Here is a 464-nt window from a genome sequence, read left to right as displayed (position 1 = left end):
AATATTGTATACTGAACAGGAACAGGTTTGATAAATATTGTATACTGAGCAAGAACGGGTTGGATATGTATTGTATACTGAGCAAGGAACAGGTTGGACATATATTGTATACTGAGCAAGAAACGGGTTGGACATATATTGTATACTGAGCAAGGAACGGGTTGGATAAATATTGTATACTGAGCAAGGAACGGGTTGGATAAATATTGTATCTGAGCAAGGAACAGGTTGGACATATATTGTATACTGAGCAAGGAACGGGTTGGATAAATATTGTATACTGAGCAAGGAACGAGTTGGATAAATATTGTATACTGAGCAAGGAACGGGTTGGGTAAATATTTTATACTGAGCAAGGAACGAGTTGGATATATATTGTATACTGAGCAAGGAATAGGTTGGATAAATATTGTATACTGTGCAAGGAATAGGTTGGATATATATTGTGTACTAAGAAAGGAACA

The 464-nt window shown here is 36.0% G+C and overlaps 1 protein-coding gene across 1 annotated transcript in view; it reads right to left on the bottom strand.

Moving 5' to 3' along the window:
* LOC111713418 (uncharacterized) overlaps window positions 1–464 on the bottom strand; it is a gene marked incomplete in the record, with an annotated part of 10,303 nt that overhangs the window by 8,326 nt on the left and 1,513 nt on the right.

Source organism: Eurytemora carolleeae, unplaced genomic scaffold (genome assembly GCF_000591075.1).
Source record: "Eurytemora carolleeae unplaced genomic scaffold, Eaff_2.0 scaffold1406, whole genome shotgun sequence".
NCBI classification, from domain to species: Eukaryota; Metazoa; Arthropoda; class Copepoda; order Calanoida; family Temoridae; genus Eurytemora; species Eurytemora carolleeae.
This window is presented reverse-complemented; position numbering and strand designations above follow the sequence as displayed.